Here is a 22631-nt window from a genome sequence, read left to right as displayed (position 1 = left end):
GCCTACTTTTGGCAATAGCATGGGTTTGTTCGTGTAATGTTTTGCTCACCACAGTAGCATTGTATGTTCATCGCGGTTACTTCGGCGCGTAAAAATGCTCTTCAGTCACTCTGTCTGAAGTTGCACTCACGTTCCACACGTTCGGCAAACATAGGCTACCTCACTTCCCCTGTTGTTTTTCAAGAAAACACGTTTTACATAACCTTCATTAAAATACTGCATGTAGGTCTACATTTGGTTTTGTGAAAACGACTCATGAGTGAAGTGTTAAAGTGGACGCACGGCATCTGCAAATATACTTGTCATTTTCTTTTCAACATTGAATATGGCACACTACCCCTTATCATTTGCAAATATTCCGTTGTAATTTGCTACCCAGTTTTCAAGGGTGACACTAGATACCGCCGCCTGCAGACGGACTCTTGTGTAACGGTCTCCCTATGAATCACTGTTCACCTTAGCTGAACTTTCGTAGCCAACCTAGTTCAGAAACGGCTGAATGTAGTCAGTCCGGTCGGGCGCTATCAGGCCGATGTGACGAGGAATCAGAGGCCATTGTTGATCAGGAATAAAACTCTCGACACTGCCCCAGTTCAAAGAGGCTGGCAAGCGAAGATCATCTTTGGCAGGCAATACATTCTTTGCGTGTAGGTCATGGCACGTATCTTCCACTTCGAAGAAAACCAAACAACAAATAACGTGTTTCCTGTCTGATTTCTGCCGTGCATTCTACTACGAAGCAGACCACGGGGACTCGGTCGTCAAGAATGACAACTCTACTTGCACAAAATCGGACTTTGCCTGATCATCTTGAACTGAAAAGTTACCACAACAGTACCGGTTCAAAAACATCGCAATGGGTACGCTTTTAAAATATATTTCTCTGAGCTCAGGGTAGGAAGAAGTGTGTGTCAACACACTATTTCTATGATGGTTACTGTTTAAATGGGTGTGTTTAAATATACATTATTGTAAACCTTCAAGAAAGGGATATGCTGAATAGTCTATTATTGGTGTTTCGCATTAAGACATACCAGACGCTGCAGCAGATTGCAAGCAACTTAAACGCATCGGCATAGTTTTCCGTGTGCACAATGCTTCACACAAAGAAATAACGGCCATACGCGACTGTTTTTCAGAAAATATATGTGATCAAGTGGCTATCGTTTCCCATTGGCCACACATAAAAATACAAAAAAAGATAAATAAAATATGCGTCACGTCTGTTTGTAGAAGCCATGGGAATAATAGGTAAATGACTGCATTTGGACACATATTTGGCTTTTAATAAGGTCTTTGCGTGTCTTGCCGCAATTGCTAAATCAACGTGGCATAAAGCAATATGTCAAGAGTAAGAATAATCAGCTCACGTTTGATAATTTCCCTATCACCTCGCAACTCGTAACCTTGTAACTGTAACTCGTAACGATCATACCCTAAATGGATACGTCCAAAGGCGCTGCGTAATGCACAGGCTATAGTTATTTTAATAGTTGAACGTGGGGCATGATATAGGCCTATGATTATTCAGAACGTCTTATTATTCAAATAGTTTATTATTCAAAAAGTTTTCTTTTTGGTTAATGAAATGGTGAAGTGTCTTCATCATATGTGACCTTATAGGAGACTCGGTGCATTGATAGATTGATAGAAGTTATCGAAAAGTAGTGTTTGCCATGATGAGGGAAGCTTTGGAGTAATGATATGGTCTTCTTAATTGAATTGTAAAGAAAGTAATAGTCTCTTATTAGTTTTAATCTAACCTCTCTCTCTCTCTCTCCCTCTCTCTCCCTCCCTCTCTCTCTCTCTCTCTCTCTCTCTCTCTCTCTCTCTCTCTCTCTGTGTGTGTGTGTGTGTGTGTGTGTGTGTGTGTGTGTGTGTGTGTGTGTGTGTGTGTGTGTGTGTGTGTGTGTGTGTGTGTGTGTGTGTGTGTGTTTGTTGGGGGTGTTCTGTAACAGTCACGCAAGAGGAGAAAAGTTGACTGAATAACTTACCCATGCATATTTGGGACATGCAAAGGCACAAGAAGGTATGTTTTGGGATGTGTTTTGAATAGTTGATGTCTCAATATCATATTGAAGTTAAATAACTCATTTTTTTTCTAAATGTACGGCTGTTGAGCTCTCATTGTATTTTTTTTTACTGTAAAGTGAAATTTAGTACCATCCATGCCCACCCAGCCAGAGGTGATGGATTCATTTGTGAAATGTAGAGAAAAGTATACTTTTACTCATATTATTAATAACATTAATATTCAGATGAATAACCAATTCATAATGTTTTCTTGCAAAAAAAAAGAAAAAGCAACTCTATTTTTATTGAGCATACTTTTCAGTCACACAACTTGATTAATTCATAATTACAAATACAATTCAATACAAATATAGGCTATACATGTATTTGCTTAGTTCAAGAAGCTATGATCATCTGGTAAATCATAGAAAATGTGACGTCCACTTCTTACAATTATGAATGTCAAGTTCCATGTTGTACAAAGAACTCGTTCTAGGCTACAGTTTTAGTCTAGAACTCTGACTTTGTGCTGCAGAGTATTACTGACATGATATTGGGAATGCCAATTTTTGCTTAAGTTGTAATCACACAAATGTGACCACACTCTTGAACGGGGTGGTGTGTGTGCGTGCGTGCGTGCAAGCAAGCGTGCGTGCGTGCGTGTGTGTGTGTTTTACATAATGTAGGCTGTGAGTACGAGCAACATCCACAACCTCATCATAAATCTAGTGCAACCTTGATGTGCCATTATTATTGTATGTTAGTAAGTATCAAACGTTAGGCAAACACTAGTATCAAAGTTAACAATATTTTTGTAGAATGTTATCTCGGCATGCTTGATCTGGCTCGTTCCTTTGGACTCGAAAATGTGTATTTTTTCCCCCTTGCGTCACATTCAATTTCCAATGGATTTCATTTAAGCGAGGGAACTTACTAAATGCTCAGTCAAGTCAGGTGTTGCCGACTCTCTCTTAGGTTGTCACTCAAAAATCCAGCGCTCCTTTGTTTTATGCCAAAGCAAGCGTTCAAGTTCACTTCATCATTTTTTTGACAATTTTCAAAACAAGAGCCAAGAGTGCACAAGGGAGAGAGTAAATCGCGCGTTATTCTTGGGCCAGTGCAGACAGTGTGGAAGAGAAGAGAGAGGAGTGTGTGTGTGTGTGAGAGAGAGAGAGAGTATCAGTGGACTGTGTTTCGCTGCGTCTAACTTGCACATCTGGCTCAATTTGTGCTGTGTGTGCACTGGAAGTGTCTTTCCATGACTGGCGAGGGCTCAGACCAATGCCAAACAGTCAATCCCACAGGAATGTCTCCCCCTAAACTCTCCACTGTGATGCTTGACAGAAAATTGGCCAGTAACTTTTTCGCCGTCTTTTTTTCCTCACCCTCTTCTTACTCCTCTGTCTTCTCTATCTCTTCACCTTGTGGCTTTCCTCTTTTCTCTTCTTTTCTTTTAAACTGAAAATTCAAACCTTTTGATATTCGCACGGCACACCACTGCTCTCGTTCCCAGCTCACACCTTAAAAGACACTGCATGGAAATGCTACAATCAATGTAGATTTTAGAACCATGGGAGTTGAATCCACACTTTTTTTTTTGTTGAAACGATTTCTTTCTAAGAACAAAATATAGAAAAGGAACATTTGGAACATTTGGAAACTCTGTAGAGCTACAGATTCTGCCTTTGTGTTGTGTGTGTGTTTTGGCATTCGGTGTCTTCCCAGGTTATCCCAGGTTAGAGGGGGCAGGACCAAAAACTGGAAATGTGACTTTCAAAAAGTACCATGACAGGTTGTTACCATATCCATTGCTGTGTGTGTGTGTGTGTGTGTGTGTGTGTGTGTGTGTGTGTGTGTGTGTGTGTGTGTGTGTGTGTGTGTGTGTGTGTGTGTGTGTGTGTGTGTGTTTGTTTGTTTGTGAGAGTGCATGTACGTCTGTGTAAGTGAGAGAGAATATGTGTGTGTGTGTGTGTGTGTGTGTGTGTGTGTGTGTGTGTGTGTGTGTGTGTGTGTGTTTGTTTGTTTGTGAGAGTGCATGTACGTCTGTGTAAGTGAGAGAGAATATATGTGTGTGTGTGTGTGTGTGTGTGTGTGTGTGTGTGTGTGTGTGTTTGTTTGTTTGTGAGAGTGCATGTACGTCTGTGTAAGTGAGAGAGAATACGTGTGTGTGTGTGTGTGTGTGAGAGAGAGAGAGAGAGTACGTGCGTCTGCGTGTATGTGCGCGTGCGTGTGTCTGTGCGCGCGTGTGTGTGCGCGCATATGTGTGTGCGCTCGCGTGTGTGTGCGTGCATGTGTGCGCGCGCGCGTACGTGCGTGCGTGCGTGTGTGTGTGTGTGTGTGAGAGTGAGAGAGAGAAAAAAATTGTGGTGTGGCCCTGGCAGTCCTTTTTTACTTTTTGCATCAGTATGCCACAACTAATCTGGTTAGAATCAGACTCCTGGGCAGTGAAGACGTTTGTCCTCCAGCCTCCTCCTTAGCAGTTTGTCTGCAATGTCTGTTCAGGATCTAACTGCAAAGTCTGCATATATTCCTGTGTATGAAGGTGTGTGTGTGTGTGTGTGTGTGTGTGTGTGTGTGTGTGTGTGTGTGTGTGTGTGTGTGTGTGAGCGTGTGAGTGTGTGTGTGTGTGTGTGTGTGTGTGTGTGTGCACGTACGTGCGCACATCTTTGTGCTTTCATCCAGTATGCATGCAGACGCATGTGCACGTGTGTTTGCCTGCATTTGCGTGTGTGCGTCTTTGGGCTTTCTCTTAAGTGGCTGACCTAATTTCACAGTCAGTGAAGAATTGGGCAGTGAAGGCCGCTCTGTGTTAGTTCGAGTTGCGTGGCTGCGCTGCGCTGCACTGCACTGGGTGTTTCCTCTTTGCCTCGAACAGGAAGCTCATGTTCGAGTTCATGTAAGGACAAGGAAAAGGCTTTTCTTTCCACCGTGGATCATTTTAAGAAGGGTGGTGGGGGGGTTGGGGGGGTGTAGAAAAATGGGCCTCAGCACTGAATCGCCTCTCTGCAGTCTGGCAGGGGTCTCTCTTCCTCCTTATAATGCTTTATACGGCTTTATTTTCTCTTTTGGCCGAACTTTGAAGTTGTTTTCACACTGCCAATACGACATCTTGGTTTTTTTTGTGAGGATGCAGTGCACTAAGGAGGGACTTCGTCAAGCCCAAAGTAAGTTTATGCATTCTTTAAAGCAAATTAAATGTCTCTTTGCAGGACTCCCGTTGTTTTGTTTTTTTTCTTAGGCTTGCCTCTGTACTCAAAATGGACTCGGTTGCTTGCACCATTATATCGGAGAACATTCTTTTTTTTCAGTTTCTGTTTGGTGGTCCTATTTAGTAAGGAAGTCTCAGAAGTATTTTTTAACAATGCAAAAGCAAAGCAAAGCCATTGTATTTACTAGAAACATACATGTAAGCAAGAAGGAACATAAATGAGGTCATTTTCATATCTGTTGCAGATTTGTATTGACTTTGTTGGAATAACTGGACACTTTTCTTTTGATTTTGGCAGCTCTCAGTCAGCTCACTACCATTCCTTAAAAACAAGAACCACGGCAGCAATTATACAGCAATAAGCTGACGATTACAGACAGATACACGAGGACATGGTTGCAGCAGTATCCTCTTTCTCTGCAGACTATTGCGTCAGCATGGTGATGTTCTTGACACACAATTAAAAAGTCATTCCCTCTTTCATGTAAAGCCCATAGCAGTTTTTTTTCCATCATTCTATCACACTTTTATATGACTTTTTAAAGAAGTTAATGATTTCTTTGTTTAGTATGTGCTGTTGTCTTTTGCACTTCCTAAATGCCTCGTTATGTTGTCTTTTGTTGTCTTTTGTCGCTTTTTTTTGGCGGGCCTCAGATGAAGTCATGTGCTATCTTTTCTACAAGTAGGTCAGTCATTTAACACAATTTTTAAGTCTGTAGACTATCAGCAGCGAGACTGGATAATACTCCTAGAATCTCTGCTATCAGTACATGGAAGCTAGAATTTTCTAGAATGTTTTTTTTTAACTTAACACCTGATTCTGTTACTTGTGTTGTTTAAGTCTGGAGATCTAGGTGGTTTGTATAATGTTTGATTACCACAAGCTTTGCGTTGGTCTCTGTCAGGAAAAGATGAGAGCATTTAACCCGCACGGAGAGATTCATCTTCAGGTTTGTTTATGCTGTAGCTGTCTGCAGCCACCAAAAGACTCACTTTCTTGGTGAGAGAGCGTGGCTTTGTGAAAACCACACACTCCAGATTGAAACGCCAAACAAACTTTGTAGCAGTGTGTGTAATGACTTTTGTGGTTAACATTTCAGCACAGCACATCTCCAGTCAAGGCCTTTTAGCTTGTTCATTGTCAGCTTTGAATTGCAAATTTATGACTGTTCCCGATTATTTCCCTTGAAACTTTGCTGCTATCCCCACGTGGTCACATTATTTAGTCATCCCCATTGAGTCCCCGGAGACCTGAGATGTCTGCTTTCATTCGTTGGATTTACAGTTTTAATGGGTCAGCTCACTAGCGATGCGGGTTTGTGGTCGCACTGTGGCTGGCTTGCCACAGGAATGATCTATCGCACATAACACTAGCTCATCTGTTTTGCCGTAATCAGTGCAGATCAGTCGGCATGAAAGATAGTCCGCCTCTTCTGTCAGGACATGTGAGAGGAGTAGTGACATGCTGAACTGTCACTGTGCATGCATGGTCCCCAGAATTTTCGATTGTTCTGTGTAGTAGACGGCAGACACATTGACATAAAGTATATCAAGGCATCTGGGGAAAAACGTATCTGTGCAATCTGTTTTTATTTACTCTGAAATGAGACAGATCAGATTTTCGACACGTGTGAATAAAAATTGGACTTTGGTCGTTTGTAACTGACATTGTACTTGAATATTGACTGTAGCCCACATGGTTTATCTAGGGAGATAATAGAATGGTTGTAGGGTGCCCAAGTTGAAATTACATACATCATAGTCTAAATTGAGAATTTCCTTGTCTTTATGACCGTGTGTATATTACTAAGTGTGCATGCATGCATGCGTGAGGGTGTGTGAGTTTGTGTATGAATGTCCCTGATTGACCCATAATAACCCAAAATTGAACAAATGATCTATGATATTAGAACTGTAGTTTAGAAATACCAATTTTTTTCCCCAGTATCCACTTTCCCACTTTTCCAGTATCAATTAATCAAGGTTTGAAACTTCCAAACGCAATATAGGCTATTACTAGTGCCTCAGTTTGCGGTGGAGAGTGTGTGTGTATGTATGTGTATGTGTGTGTAGCGCATGCGCACATGCTTGTGTGTGTGTGTGTGTGTGTGTGTGTGTGTGTGTGTGTGTGTGTGTGTGTGTGTGTGTGTGTGTTTGTGTGTGTACGTACGTACGTACGTGCGTGAACGTGTGTGTGTGTGTGTGTACATGTGTACATTTTTGTACGTCCGTGTGCACATCTTGGTGCTTTCCTCCAGTATGGCCACCAGAAGGCAGTGTGAGTCCTGCTGTAGTGCTGCCGTGCTAGAGCTGGAGCTGGAGCTGGAGCTAGAGCGAGGGCCTGGCTTGGCCTGTACCGGCTGGCTGGCTGAATAGGAGGCGTCTCTGGCCCCGAGCAGGCCGCTGGAGACGACGTGTGAAAGGGCACACAAAGGGAGCCTGCGCCGCCCGCGCGGCCCTATCTGTATGCGCGCTACATAAAGGGCCCTTTTGTTTGCGTCGGCTCTGCTCCGCTTGCCCGCCTGCCCGCCCGCTAGCTCGTTCAGTCGGCCTGCGTCCTCATGACCGTTTGGGTTCGCATCTCAGACTTTTGCAGCAGCAGCAGCAGCAGCCAGCTGCCCTGCCCCCACCCCACCTCACCCCACTGCTCCGCACCGCGCTGAGCCGAGCCATGATGCACACTGACACACTAGCCTACTATAGGGCGGCAGGAGAGAGTCCTTGACCCTGGGTTGGGCTGCCTGGGACAAACTGCCAGTTTAGTGTTGCGATGACACTGTGGGAACGGCCGCTTTGAAACAACTAATTAAAAAGTGATGGCGAGTGGCTATACATCACTCTTTTTTTCATGACTTAACAATGGTCATGGTCATTTGTGGCATATCTGGCATGGAGAAGTTAAAGCAAAGTCAAAATGCTTCACGGCACATTTATATACTCACATACGTATATATATTATATATATATATATATATATATATATATATATATATATATATATAGTTTTTTTTTTAAATGTTTCTCTCCTACAAAGCCATAAGAATTGTGGCTATGGTCATTTATTCAGGGTTGGTTCGCTGAGAAACAGCATTTTGTGTCTCTTGTAGAAAAATCATATTTCAGACTTTTTTAGTAGCGTAGATTTTGTCTTTGTTTTAAAAAAAATGTTTTAGGCCTTTGCTCTCTTTGTCAGTTGCTACAAAGAATGTGCTCGCTCCACTTCATTGACTAGCTCTGTGCAAAACTTAATTCTCTTGCTCATAATCTCCGTTCACTATGGCGGCTCTTCTAAACTCCAAAAACAGACACATAATCACGTATGCCATTATTAGCCAAAGATACTGAAGTACATTTTCTCACATCCTGATAATACTTAGCACTAGAATTGTGCTTGTACTTAAGAAACAATCTAGTCTATTGGTATGAAATGGCTTGACCTCACAAACGTTTTACAGAATCTTGCACATAGACCTGGGAAAAAAAAAACAAGAGAAGGTCAGAGTCCTCATTTATTTTTAAACACTCGACACTGGCCTGGTGCCATTGTGGTAAGGTCGAGTCGGGAACTGTATGCGGATGGTCTGTGTGATCTCCGTCTTGCTCTCCTGACATGAGGTCAGCTTCGGAGATTTGAACTCCTACCAAATGTAAATGTAAAAGACACCTTCCTTGAACCGTCCTTAGATATCTAGTTCAATAAATCATTCAAAAGACTGAACTATAACATCACTCGAAAAGGGGAGTTGTAGAGTATGTTGGGATCCATTGGATATATGTCTGGAAATGTGAAATCCTACGTATATTCTTGTACAGTGCACCGATAGAGCACGGTATTACAATGACATTACTCAACAATTCTTAATTTAGTTAATTGAGTCAATTAAATTAAAAGGGGACTTGCCTGTAGTTTATGAACAGTATTATTTAATTGACAGTATATATTGATATTAATGTAATGTGAAACTTTTCTCCTATTAACACCAAATGTATCTTCATACTCCTCATATTATTTGCTTCACTGTACTCAGAGAATTCCATGTAGGTTAGGACTCATAAAAGAACTGCAATCAGAACAGGACATTGTGCGTGTGCGTGTGCGTGTGCGTGTGCGTGTGCGTGTGCGTGTGCGTGTGTGTGTGTGCGCGTGTGCGCGCGCGCGCGCGTGCGTATGCGCATTTGTGTGTGCGTGCGTGTGCATGCGTGTGCGTGTGCGTGTGCGCGTGTGTGTGTGTGTGCGTGTGTGTGTGTGTGTGTGTGCGTGAGTGAGTGTGTGTGCGTGTGTGCCCTGTTCTGGTCCACATGTAGTGTGTGTGTGCGTGCTTGCGTGTGTGTGTGTGCGCGTGCGTGTACGTGTGCATGTGCATGTGTGTGTGTCTTCCTCGGGTGCTCCGCATGCAGTCGTTGGTGCATTGGGTGTGGCAGGCTCGACTGGGGAGACTCCTGTCCATGCTGCTCATACAAGGCCATGAGGTGAGGTGTGTGTGACAGCCAAATTGTGTGTGTGTGAGTGAGTGAGTGAGAGGGTCATGATGAGAGGTGTGAGAGAAAAAGATTTTGTTAATTAAATGAAATTATAGAAAAATAAGAGAAACGTACAGAGAGTGTGTGCGTGCGTGAGAGAGAGAGAGAGAGATAGATAGAGAGAGAAATTGTCTATGTAAGACAGACAAAGTATGTGTGTGTGTGTGTGTGTGTGTGTGTGTGTGTGTGTGTGTGTGTGTGTGTGTGTGTGTGTGTGTGAGTGTGTGTCTGAGAAAGAGAGAGATGGAGAGAGAAATTGTCTATGTAAGACAGACAAATTGTGTGTGTGTGTGTGTGTGAGAGAGAGAGAGAGAGAGAGAGAGAGAGAGAGAGAGAGAGAGAGAGAGAGAGAGAGAGAGAGAGAGAGAGAGAGAGAGAGAGAGAGAGAGAGAGAAAGAAAGAAATTGTCTATGTAAGACAGACAAAATGTGTGTGTGCGTGTGCGTGTGTGTGTGTGTGTGTGTCTGTGAGAGCATGTGCGGAGAAGACGCTGTGACGTGGCACACACTCCGAGTGCGAGTGCGAGTGCTGGTTGTTTGGGCCCCAGAGTGTTGGAAGCGAGCAGCCCGCTGCGTACTGCAGGACTCTTCCCCATTCCCAAGCCTGGCTGCTGAGCCTCCAGCCCTGCTCCACTGCCCTGCCCGCTCCTCACAGTCAGAGACTTCCATAGTTAAAGGTGGTGGACGGCCGGGGAGATGGGGAGATAAGGTTGGGCAAAACTACTATATTACTCGTGCAATTTTTTTTTCATCACTAAGTTTAAACGCGCATACGCATCAATATTCGTCCAATTGCATCATGTGAAAAACGTGAGATTCGTCCAAATATATCACTTTGGAATTCTTTGTATTAGTCTTTGCATGATGTTTGTTTTAAGCTTTTCAGATACCATGAATAGAACAATTAGTTCTATATCTGCCTTGTTCAATAGGTCATGTCTTCATCTATCTGTAACTCATTATCGTGTAATATTAAGCTAAAAAACATCGTTTGGTAGCCCATATGTCAGGTAGTGGTTGTTAAGGTGGCGGATATGACAGTTCAAAGCACTAATGGAGAACACTGACATGCACACAGTGTAGTCGAAATGTCCACGATGCCTTTAACATTCAAGTGGACACAGGCAAATGGACTTTTCTCAAACATGGCTCGGAGAAAAGGGTTTATTCTTTACTTTGTTTTGTTTTTACCAGAACTATTGTTGCAAAATTGTATAAGTGTTTGATATTGGCATTATAAACGTACAGATAGCCTACTTTCATGTTGCCAAGTTGCAAAAAATATAATTTCAGCTCTGTGTTTAGTAGTCATACCATTGGCAGTCTAGATGCCATTCATTTATATCAAATCACAATTCTTTCTTTCTTTCTTTCTTTCTTTCTTTCTTTCTTTCTTTCTTTCTTTCTTTCTTTCTTTCTTTCTTTCTTTCTTTCAACTGTAGTTCATCAATGCTGCTGTTTTTGTAGTTTGGCATATACACTTGTAATTATTGTACAGAGAAAGTTGTTATCGCACAAATAACAAAACAACAAATGACAGATCCTGATAAAATCAGGTTAAAGGGTCTACATGTTTGCTGATGAAAATACATATTTTTTTAACATGTAGATTTGTAGTTAAGATTACATCTTTTTGAACATTAATTGTTATGTAGAGACGAGTGGCTACAGTAGTGTGTGTGTGCGTGTGCGTGTGTGTGTGTGCATGTGTGTGCATGTGTGTATGAGAGAGTGAGGGAGTGAGAGAGAGGGGGGAGGGGGGGGGGGGACCTGGCACATGGTAAAACTTTCCATTAGAGGAACATGAAAAGAATTGGCAAAAAAGAGATTTTCTAAATTATTTCAGCATCGAGTGAGAAACACTCATGATTTGTCATTCTTATCATAAATTACCAATCTTCTTTAAAGGCAAAAGAAATAGTAAGCACTTTACTTTGTTACATTTTAATCTATATTTGAAAGAAATTGTGAAACTTGTTTTAGTTGGCCAGTAACTAATTTTAACTTGTACGTCCTTATTGTCATCCCTTTTCAACTGAACTTAAAACACATTTGCTATACCTAAATCATGAAAGAGTTAAAAATGAGACAGGCTTTTCATAATACGACGCTGAAATGTTGTTTCTCTCTTAGAATTCCTTCAGTTAGGTGGACATTTACTGTGTTCATAAAGTTGTTCTCGTGGGAAAAATATGTCTTGGTGTATAGCCTAGCCCATGATCAAGGCAATCAAAATATTTATTAAACCAAATGCTATGGCTAAAGTTTTTTTTTAAAAAAACATTTCAAGCACACATTACACCCTTTTGTAGTCGCAAGGGATATGCAGGTATTCAGTCGACTACAGAGCATACAAATATTTTATTTTGTTTGTGCGAAGTTTATGTATTTAAAAACATGTACACTTATGCAAATTCATCATTTTGAAAGTATGTTTATGAATGTAAATGAATTGTGTTTGTTGTGGATGTGTACTTAATATTACTCACCCTAGAGCTTTAGGTTCCATCTAAGCTCTGGCCACCATGTTGTGGCTCCCTGCCCTCCATTTTGGGATCTGAGATTTGGGGGTTGTGTTTCATATCACAGCCCCCTCACTCTACCCCATGCCCCATTTAAACAGTCCACATTTTTGGATTAGATTGTATATGAATTTAATTTGGCTGCCTTAATACCCCTACTGTATTGCCACGTCACCCAGAGCTGTTATGACTTACAAATATATGGATCCATGATTCTGAAAAATACAGAGGCCTACATAGAATTACTTTTTAATGTTAGAATTCCTAATACTGTTAAACACTTCCTTTAAATATACTGTTGAATTGTTATTGATCTAAGTATTTATCCATTGTAACAAAGTGAAGAAATGTTACATGCCATTACATAAAAACACACCTCACTACGTCTTGTGCGGTTTACCAACAGATTTAATTTCATTTAAAAAAAAAAAAAGAAAGACAATTTGAACCTCCTCATAAGTGTGTTGCGTTGTGTTTAGTGCCTCTTGTGATCTACCTCACATCGGCCATCAGAGGTCAGCGGAGTTGTAGGTCTGTGAGGGTTTGGACATTCTAAATTAGCATGCATTTTGACACAATTTAACATTCTAAACATTCTCAACATTCTTTAGAATTTTCATGAACTTAACATTCTATTCGCAATCACATTAATTTAATCTTGGAGGGTGTGATGTTGCACCCTTAAAAGTGAGTAAAGTCTCTTCGTTTCTGAACATTCTAAAAAAGAATGCTTTTTACAACAATGTTGGATTATACAGTTCTACATTATATTCTATGGAGGCCAACATTCTATAGAACATTAATTGTAGAATTCTAGAATTCTATAGAACCCTGCACATCCAGAAACATCCTTTCAACCACGGGCATGTGCCCCCTTATACAGCCCCAAAGGTTAATAGAGGCTGATGTTGGGGCTACGCCGTAAGTGACGGACGGCCTGTAAAGAGGAGGACTACCTCTTAATCCCCATTAGGCAAAGTGTTGCCACTGATCTTTACCTAGTCAAAGCAAACACCGCCCGCCCCGTCAATAAGGGCCCGCTTTGCTTCCATAGCCTAACACTCCTGACCCCGGGGTCACGACCCTTGTTCACGGCTGAGTGAAATGTGACCCCTGGGGTCATGGTGGTAATTGAGAGGTCATCCTGACACGTGTAGCGAGGGGCCCCGAAAGGGACCCACCACAGAGCGGAGCGAGGCGAGCGCTTGCCGTTTGCTGTCGGAGACAAAACAGGAAAGAGTGATGGTTGCGTTTGTTTAAAAATGTTTCAATAAGCCTAACATTCTTGTCATTTACATTTATAGTTGTGGAATTATTTGGCACAATTGCTCCTATTACTCTTCAGTATTATGGAAAGTCAGAGGAAGACATTTGCATGGGCGCATATTCATATGCTTTCGGGGGGCTGTTGGAATGTGTATATGTTTGCTCAGTGGGAATTTATGTCTGAGTAAACAGGCACATAAAGAGTAAACTCGTGAGGATCATTAGGTCCGTGCACAGCCCACGCAGGTGCTGAAGGCTTGCTTTGTGAGCCCGCACCTCTTTGAAATGGGAGCTCAGTCTTTGATTTGCAAGTTTTGCAAGTGTAAAAAAATGCACATGTTTCACTTCATGTTCCAAAGTAATCTATCTCTCACACCTTCTCAACGGTCTCAGTGACGGTGGACAAGAGATCGGATGTCTTTACTCGTCAGTTAATGAAAAACATATTTCTGTCAAGCGAATGGCTGAGTGAAATGGGTGACTGTAAAGTGTGTGACTGGTTTAATGTAAGAAAGTATTCAGAGACACAGCAATAAGCATAGTCTGATTTCATTTTTAATTTAATTTAAGTTAGTAGAAAAGGCCCAAAGTTAGCTAGGTAACTTAACTTATTATTTTGAAGAGAGAGGTCCGCACACTTAAAATCATTTTTGTTTTCTTTTATTATTTCATGGCTGGATTATGTTTCGACTTCAACAGTTTTCATTAGGGTAGAGAATCTGATGAAGACTGTTGAAGTGGAAACCTTTCTCTCCGAAGCTACAGTCAGTCTTTGTCCTGCACCTTTTCCTGAGATGTGTACAATCTTGACCTTCAACTTAACTACTAAGGCAGGAATATGTCATGTCCAAGGTCATGGTTTAGTGCAGTGTTTCCCAACCTTTTTTGTCCTGCGTACCCCCTAAGCCATTTTGTCATATGATGAGTACCCCCTCACCCTCACTCATGCTCTATTCCTCTATCCCAATGTGACTACAATCAATATATTTGATATTATTACATCTTTCCGCGTACCCCCTGATGTGTGCTCGCGTACCCCTAGTGGTACACGTACCCCTGGTTGGGAAACACTGGTTTAGTGAATGTGGCTATGTTGAGTCAGAATAAAGCTAACATTGCCTCAGTTGTTGGTAAATTCTGGCTTGTAAACCTGCAACTGCTTCGAGAGACCTTGCTCCTGATGGTGGATTTCAAAACAGTTCTAGAACATTTGTGCAAATACGTTCTGTATATCCAACATGATCTCCAAAAATTCCGTGCTCCTGGACACGAATGTAAAGGACACAAAATCCGTGTCCAGGAGCACGGATTTTGCCAAAATTCCGTGCTCCTGGACACGGAATTATTTTCCGTGATGGACACACAGAAGTGCTCTCTCTATACTCCCACTCTATACTTTCCACAGTCTGGTGTTTTCTCAGGATTTGTCTAATTTCAAATAGTTTTTCTCAAAAAAAAACATTTCTTACTGACAGGTTTGGGTTAGGGATTGTTTTGGTCTGGGCACAGCTAGTTTTCTTTCATTCATTATATGAATTTGATAGCCTAGCAACCAACTGGAAAAGGTATTTCTCAAAAATATGTCTTTAATGACAGGTTAAGGTTAGGGAATGTTTTGGTCAGGGCACAACTTAAATTGCTATGGCATTATTTTGTTTAGGACTAGCATTTGGTATGTATTTTCTAATGATAGAGTTAACACAGTGCTGTGGTAATAGCCTATAGAAAGCACTTCCGTGTGCCCATCACGGAAAACAATTCCGTGTCCAGGAGCACGGAAAACAATTCCGTGTCCAGGAGCACGGAATTTTGGCAAAATCCGTGCTCCTGGACACGGATTTCGTGTCCTTAACATCTGTGTCCAGGAGCACGGAATTTTTGGAGATCAGGCTGGAATATCTCTGCAAATGTCAAGTTCATGTTGTTGTATTAGTTCCCAGATATTTTGCTGTATATGTTATCAAGCCAATATTGTATACATGACTTTTTGGACAAAATGTAAAGAAAGTGAAGATATAACTTCACAGAAATCTCACAACTTTGGAATGAAATATTATAACCAAATAGCATACAGTGTTACTCAACCAGCCATTTTGTTTTGCAGTGGTTTCTGCACTCGTTTGTAATGTTGGCATTGGCACAAGTTGTAGACCTCTCTACACATTGCACTGATTATCCTATGAAACGAATAAAGTCATCGGAGCCAAAATGGTCTCATCGTACTAATACTAAATTACCATCAAAAGGCAGTTGATGTCTTGTGACTGCTATCCCCATTTTCTCAGAAAGTCATACTGACACCATCACTCGAACCCAATCCTCATCATTGGTTTTGCGGAGGTCTCGGAAGGCCACAGTGAACGTAAATTGCCCTGTTCAAACACTGTGGAATTATTAGTGCAAATTACTTAGAATTATCATATAATGCCTTGTTGCTATGATTTGTATTATTATTATTAAGTAATGGATGGCATTGCAATACTAGAAAGCCTGAACCATGAACGGTCAGGGCAATTCATGTTCAAATCACTCCGAAAAAGCTCTTCTTTTTGCACATTGCTGTCAAGACGTTATTGTAATTGGCACATGATCAATGGCACTCATAAGAAGTCTGTCGGTCGGATGGTCAGCTCCGAGAGGGATGAGGCTCTTACATAGAAACTCACTGTTTGGCTGTTGGCAACCAACCCCAAAACCAAAATTGCGTCCTTGAGTGAACTTAACGCGATGTACAGTTTCACACACGTGCCAAAAACCCTCCGCATTCCCACTGGTGAAGCCATCAACACAAGCTGATCATAACCTTAAACATTTAAATGGGACGCACAAACATATTTTTCACGAGTAGCTTTAATTAAAATCCTGAGAATGAATTGCACCCTTCCCCACTTACAGGCAATAATGCAGTTCATGAAAATCACATTCTTTTGGTTACGCCGGCGACTCATACTGTTCTCTGATTGGTGAAAGCGGCGTGGCAAGATGTGACGTGGCACTGTGCACAGTGCCATAGTCCATCTGCCTGTCCTGTCCGGTAATGTCATCTGAGGATGACGAAGATCCGAGAATGACTTGTCCACTTGTTGTGTCTGTCGTGCTGTGAGGAAACCAGACTGCTCTTTTGCTCGGACCATTTCCAGTGTGTGTGTGTGTGTGTGTGTGTGTGTGTGTGTGTGTGTGTGTGTGTGTGTGTGTGTGTGTGTGTGTGTGTGTGTGTGTGTGTGTGTGTGTGTGTGTGTGTGTGTTTGTGGCTCAGGCTAGCTGGCTTTGTGTTCGCTGTCTTGTTTCAGAGGCGTTGTTAGAATGTTGAGACAGTCGAAGTTCAGCCGGCCTAGCACACACGCACGCGCACACACACACACACACACACACACACGCACAGACACACACTGTAAGGCTACGCATTAAACAATGTTTTATCAAAAAAATAATTTATCAAAAGAATTTGCGTGTGCAAATGGTCCTGACTGGCCGAGTCTGCTGAAACCTTGTTTGACGAGAGAGAGAGAGAGAGAGAGAGAGAGAGAGAGAGAGAGAGAGAGAGAGAGAGAGAGAGAGAGAGAGAGAGAGAGAGAGAGAGACAGAGACAGAGACAGAGAGAGAGAGAGTTTAAGCTGCACTAGGAGAGTTTGCACGATAAGCTGAGCAGACTACAGAAGGTGCACTCTGTTCCCTCCTCCATATTAGGCTGCTGGGAGTGTGTGTGTGTGTGTGTGTGTGTGTGTGTGTGTGTGTGTGTGTGTGTGTGTGTGTGTGTGTGTGTGTGTGTGTGTGTGTGTGTGTGTGTGTGTGTGTGTGTGTGTGTGTGTGTGTGTGTGAGAGAGAGAGAGACAGAGACATAGACAGAGTGACAGAGAGAGTGTGTGTTTGTGCGCGCCTGTGTGAGAGTGAGAGTGTGTGTGCGTTTGAGTGAGAGTGTGTGCGTGAGAGTGCGTGTGTGTGCGTGTGTGTGTGCGTGGGTGGGTGTGTGTGTGTGTGTGAGAGAAAGAGAGTGAGTGAGAGTGTGCGTGTGCGTGTGTGTGCGTGTGCGTGTGCGTGTGTGTGTGTGTGTGTGTGTGTGTGTGAGAGAGAGAGAGAGAGAGAGAGAGAGAGAGAGAGAGAGAGAGAGAGAGAGAGAGAGAGAGAGAGAGAGAGAGTGAGAGTGTGTTTGTGCGTGTGTATGTGTGGGAGTGAGAGGGAGAGAGGGAGTGAGAAAGGGAGTGTGTGTTTGTGTGTGCGCGCACGTTAGAGAGAGACATGTGCATGACGTGATAGAGAGACAGGGACAGACTGAGAGATTCAGACAGACAGAGAGAAGGTCCCAGCTGCAGCAACCTGTTGGATTGCTCAGTGCTTAATTTGTAATCACTGAGCGCTGAGTCTGAACGCTAGCAGGGCAAAAAGCCCCACAAAAGCTCATTGTTTTCGGCCCTCACCTCCTGACATTGGTGAACATCCTCTTTGTCTTGTCTGTCATGAGGATAAAGGAGACGTTACTGCATTGGTTCAGTGGATTTCAAAAGGTGCAGAAAAACCTAACAAAGTGTTTAAGAAACCACAGACTCAAGGGTAGTTTTGTGCATGCCTGCTGACAAAGTGGGCTTACTGTCTTTCCAAACATTAATATTAAAAATGTAGTATTTTTTATTGTGCTAAAAATAAACACATATTATATTACATTATATCAGGCACTTACTGTATACCCAAGTGTACATAGGCCTATAATGGAGGAAAGCAATCAATGCCAGGCAACATAGGTCAGTAAGAAAAAAAACTGCTTTTAGAGGGGAGCAAGCAACACTTTCATTAAGTTGTAGCTTGAGGAAGACAACTAAATCCATAGTGCTATTTTCCCCAAAAAAATCACTGACTGTATATTACAGTGGATAATCACATCAGTTACATTCCATGCAGAGGTGTTGGAGAGAAAATTAGAAGTACTTTTAATGATGTTATTGCAATCTCACATAGTTTATACACCAGTCCACGGACTGCATTATTCCAATGTCATGCATTGCATCTGAGGTTTTGAGGAATCACCCATTCGTTACACTTAGACATAGCTTTTATCCAAAGTGACTTAAAGTTATTATTTTTCAGGGTATTGGTTCCAATAGCATTTCATTGGCTCAAGGGCACTTCGGCCATGGTTGGAGGTGTAGGGATAGCTCGGGTGGGATTGGAATCTACAACTCAGATTGAAAGACCAACTCCCTAACCGCTAGGCCACGGCTGCCCACCAAGAAAGAGAGACAAATGTAACACATCTGTAAGATGTCATGTTTGCAAGGTGATTTACTTTGTGCCTCGTTAAACTGTGAAACTCTTCTATATATCCACTTTCCTAAAAAGTAGCCCACTGCTTGCTAGGCAGCTCTTTGCCACAGAACGTCTGGGGTGCTGCGTGCGTTCGTGTGTGTGCGTGTGTGTGCGTGTGTGTGTGTGTGTGTGTGTGTGTGTGTGTGTGTGTGTGTGTGTGTGTGTGTGTGTGTGTGTGTGTGTGCGTGCGTGCGTGCGTCTGTGCGTGCGTGTGTGCACGTGTGAGAGAGAGTATGCATGTTTGCACTTTTGTACAGCTCATCTTTATCTGGAGGCATATGTGTCTGTGTCCTGCTCTCTCTCTCTCCCCCCCTCTCCAGCTGTTTCTCCTCCACAGCACTGGGAGAGGGGTCTCTTCTCGCCTGAGGAACCCCAATGGAGGTTTCACTCCCTGCTCAAATGCTATGCTTTAGAGTAGAGTTGTAGTGCGGTAGATAAACACTACGTTATGGATCCCGAAGGAAAGGAAAGGAAAGTGTCCAGCAGCATACGCATAATGCACATTGCACAGTTCCAACAAATTGCACACAAAATGATAAGGGTGATGATAGCAATTGTTTTGTTACAGAGGTCTTAGAGGTTATAGAGTTTGTTACCCCTTGTATATATACCTAGAGTTTGTGTACAATTTACTTTATAAGGAGTGTAAGCAAGATTGTACACAACAATATCGTCGAGGTATAGATTGTTACTTGTACACCACAATATCGTCGAGGTATAGAAGGTTGGAAAAGTATGATATGATCTAATGTTGATGTGGATGAAAGTGGAAGAAAAGGGGATGAAAAGTGATCAGCAAGGAACGGATGAAAGACAGGACAGTGTGTGGTGGAGTGAAGAAAGTTCAGCAAGGTCAATGGGAAGCCCTTCCTTCGGCTGTATACAACAGCATACAAGACTGCAGTCCATTTGAAAGTTGTGTCTGTTGCTATCCTCATTCCTCTCCTCTCCTCATTTTGGGTTTACTACTGAAGGTGTTCAGAGCTACAAAGTGTGCTGTTAAGGAGTAAGGCTACGTGTGTGTGTGTATGAAATAGAAAAGGACAGAAGAAGCAAAACTCAGCAAAGTTGCCGCTCCTCTTGTCACCCTTCTCTACTTTCTTCCCGCCTCCATCTCTGCCTCCTTTTTTTCTTTTCCTACTGCACCGCATCTTCCTTTCCCCTTCTCTCGCTCTTATTTTCCTGTTTCTCTGCTTCCTCATCTCTCTCTCTCTCTCTCTCTCTCCTCTCTCTCTCTCTCAGTGGCTCTGAGGAACGCGTAATGAAAGAGCAACCCGCTAACGTGCTCGACAGCCCCCTATTTCATCATCAGCTGAGCTTTCCCTCCACTCAGCACAGACTCTTTCTTTTTTCTTTCCTTTTCCTTTCGCTCTCTCTCCCCCCTCTCGCTCTCTCTCTCCCTCTCCTTTCCCCCCTCCTCTCTCACTCCTTCAGCCATGGCCACATGCAAGAAAAAGAAATGAGTGAAGAGTGAAAAAGAAAGAGTGCAGAGAGAGAAGCTGCTGAAGACGAAAAAAGAGAAAAGCGTCTGCAGCTATTTCGACAGCAAGGCTCCTCCCCATTTTGGACCGCTTTTGCCAAGAGAAGGAGGTCTTTTACTACTCTGTGGATTTTAACCCTATGCCTCCAAAACTAGCTAACTGAGGGAACTGCCTCAAACATCCTGCAACAAGTTGCTGTGGGAACGGAGTTCGATGCCAAAGCTTGACCTTTTTTTTCTCTGTGCCATTTTGTTTGTTCTGAAACGCTCTGAATGCATTATTATCGTTATTGATGGTTTGTGTTTTTTGCTGTGCTGGTTTGTTTTCACTAATGTACTTTGTGTATTTGTCAGGCGGAAATGAGGATGCGTTCTGGATGGTTGGTTGAGCTTGCTCTGGTGTCTGTGCCGTTGTTGCAGGGCTTTTCCATGCTGAGAGCAAAAATGGCTGAACTCTCTCTCTCTCTCTCCCTCTCGACATGTTGCATCTGTTATGAGTGAAGCCACGGCCACAGTTACGTGGACAACACGCCACTGTCTTACTTCCATTTAATTTCCATGTTGCCCCGTTCCCCCTCTTCTTTCACATTCTTTAACACTCCTCATTTTCTCTTTCGGTCTCATGCACCCTCTGCCTCTCTTTTTTCTCCCATTCTATTTCTCTCGTTCTCCCTTTTCACCCACCCCCCTCCTCTCGTTTGGTTTTTCTGCGGAAAGCAGAGCTGGAGGGCGGGGCAATGGCAGATCTTTTTCTGGGACAGGTGCCAATTCCAAACAAAAGGCATAAAAATGGCAATGAGTGAGAGATGCCTACGTTTTAAAGGAAAATAATGTTGCCTGTTGAAACTGAAAAAAGCGATTTGTATCGATCCTGTGTCAGATGCAGGGGGATCGGTTTTTTTTCGTGTGCGCATTACTGTGCTTTACTGTTCGTTTTATCGTGAAGTTGTCTTAGCTCAAGCAACGAGCTCCAAGTAGTGAGTGGGCAAAAGATTCAAAATACTTCTTGTCCTCTCAATCTCTGCTCACTCTTTGTCTCTCTCTTGTACTTTTCAGCCAGTGAAGGCATCTGAGGACCCCCCTTCTCCCTTCTTCGGGGAGGTGGACAGGAGGGGGTGTNGGGGGGGGGGGGGGGGGGGGGTGTAAAGGAGGGAGGGGGCTCTGATTCCTTTGCTGCTGAATTATTCATCAGACAGAGCAGATCCTGAGATCTGACTGGCTGGGACATTAACATTCATTGGACATTATGTTTGTCTGTTTGCTAACATTCCTCATTCAAAGGCTTGTTAACTGCCAGACGGGGAAACACACGCGCCTCTACCTAGCACCCTCATAGACTCCTATTGTGGCGGCCTCTGGCAGTCCCGGGCGGGCAAAGAGGCTATTGGCATGGCAGACATGTGGCGAGTGAGCTGGGGCCGGTAGCTGGGTAGTGAGTGGATGGAGCCCTCTCTGCTTACCTGACTGTCTGTCTGCCTCCTGCCTGCCTGCTCGCCTGCCCGCCCGCCCCGGGCCTGCCTGCATCTGTGTGCTCTCCCATTCTTCACTGGGACTCTGAGGTAACTGAGTCTTTTCTCCTCCTCCCTTACAGAAAAGAGCCACATGGAGGGAGAGAGAGAGAGGAGGAGGAAGAGAGAGAGAGAGAGAGAGAGAGAAGGGGACGTCCTTGCCTAGCCATGTTGTTTTGGAATACTCTCATGTGCTGGTGCTGCTGCTGCTGGTTGCCTTGTGTGATTTGAGGTAAGCAGGTTGTTGTTGCTGACATGTTTTTGAGACTTGTATCGTAGAGGGTGACGTTGGTCGAATCAGTGCAACACTCAGGGTTAGGCTGGTAGGTGAACTATCGTTTGTGTTTCTGCCAAGAAAAAAAAGGGCATTCTTTCTTTCTATTGTCTAGGTTTTTTGTTGTCGTGATTTCCGTGTGCATATCTAATGTGTTAATGCACTTCCAAAGATGTAACGTAAGCCTTTGCAAATGCTGCTTATGGATATCGCAAACTTACGAAACCCGATAAAAAATGGCGCGTTGTGGCACCGAAGTAGTCGTCTGGATGAAAAGCCACAACATGCAGAAATATCGGCACTCTGAAATGATGCCTGTGGTGACGTCTTATTAAGGGAGAAAAGGTGTTTTTACCTGATGCTGCACTTTTCGTGTTTGCTGTCGAAAGTGAGCTTGCTAGCTCCTGTGTTTGCTGTCATGTGGGAGAGGAGGGAAACCTTTCCGACAGACCTTCACATGACTGCAGCTGTGGTGGGATAGCTGCCAGAGCCATGCAAACAGGGCCGCGCTCGTGTTCACGTTACCTTCTATACCGTTATTA

The 22631-nt window shown here is 43.1% G+C and overlaps 1 long non-coding RNA gene across 1 annotated transcript in view; it reads left to right on the top strand.

The window, feature by feature from the left end:
- Positions 1 to 467: 467 nt before the first annotated feature.
- LOC134463688 (uncharacterized) overlaps positions 468 to 22631 on the top strand; it is a 29972-nt gene continuing 7808 nt past the window's right edge. Inside the window, exons 1-3 of the long non-coding RNA XR_010037793.1 lie at positions 468 to 860; positions 1959 to 2029; positions 21899 to 22047. This is a non-coding gene — a long non-coding RNA (uncharacterized LOC134463688). The remainder of the gene's footprint in view (positions 861 to 1958; positions 2030 to 21898; positions 22048 to 22631) is intronic.

Source organism: Engraulis encrasicolus, chromosome 15, assembly GCF_034702125.1.
Source record: "Engraulis encrasicolus isolate BLACKSEA-1 chromosome 15, IST_EnEncr_1.0, whole genome shotgun sequence".
Taxonomy (NCBI): domain Eukaryota; kingdom Metazoa; phylum Chordata; class Actinopteri; order Clupeiformes; family Engraulidae; genus Engraulis; species Engraulis encrasicolus.
The sequence above is the reverse complement of the archived record's forward strand: the minus strand, read 5'-3'. Positions and strand labels throughout refer to the sequence as shown.